The sequence below is a fragment of the Octodon degus genome, unplaced genomic scaffold (genome assembly GCF_000260255.1).
Source record: "Octodon degus isolate 3935 unplaced genomic scaffold, OctDeg1.0 scaffold00033, whole genome shotgun sequence".
Classification (NCBI taxonomy): domain Eukaryota; kingdom Metazoa; phylum Chordata; class Mammalia; order Rodentia; family Octodontidae; genus Octodon; species Octodon degus.
Genome location: NW_004524609.1, coordinates 16,848,170 through 16,848,759, shown reverse-complemented (window position 1 = coordinate 16,848,759; position 590 = coordinate 16,848,170). Strand labels below are relative to the sequence as shown.

At 46.1% G+C, this 590-nt stretch overlaps 1 protein-coding gene across 1 annotated transcript in view; it reads right to left on the bottom strand.

The window, feature by feature from the left end:
• Mfsd11 (major facilitator superfamily domain containing 11) overlaps positions 1-590 on the bottom strand; it is a 35,109-nt gene that overhangs the window by 22,888 nt on the left and 11,631 nt on the right. The window lies entirely within an intron of this gene.

Here is a 590-nt window from a genome sequence, read left to right as displayed (position 1 = left end):
GCAAAGCACAGGGACCGCGGTTCGATCCCCAGCACCACAGGGCCAGCCAGCCCCGCCCCCTGGTGGGCTGAGCTGGCCACACACACACACAATAAATAAATGTAATAAATAAAAATAAATAAATATAAAAAAAAAAAAAAGAAAAGAAAATATGGGTTTTCGGGTCAGAGCTTTGTCACTTACTACATTGCTATCATGTTTTAGGCAAGTGCTGTGGCCTGTGTCCAGATGTCTCCCAAAGCCTCATGAGGTCATAGGTGGGGCTTTGTATCTACAGTATGTGACACTGAGATTGATTGGTGGTACAAGGCTAGGCTCAAAGGCGCTAGGATTAAGGGTGTCAGTGCTACCCACCCCAAGTATCCTGGAGAAAATGTAAGGGACAGAAAGGGCTGTGGCTGACTCTTGTTTTGCTACCTTCTGCCTGCCATGAAGTGTTTCTCCCCAGAGATGCTGTGCTGCCACGGGACCCTGCCTTGGAGACTGTGAGCTAAACAAACTTTTCCTCTGTTAACTTTGGGCATCAGGTACTTTGTCTCAGCAATGAAAAGAGTAAAACTAAGACAGCAAGTGTTTCTAAGTTTTACTTC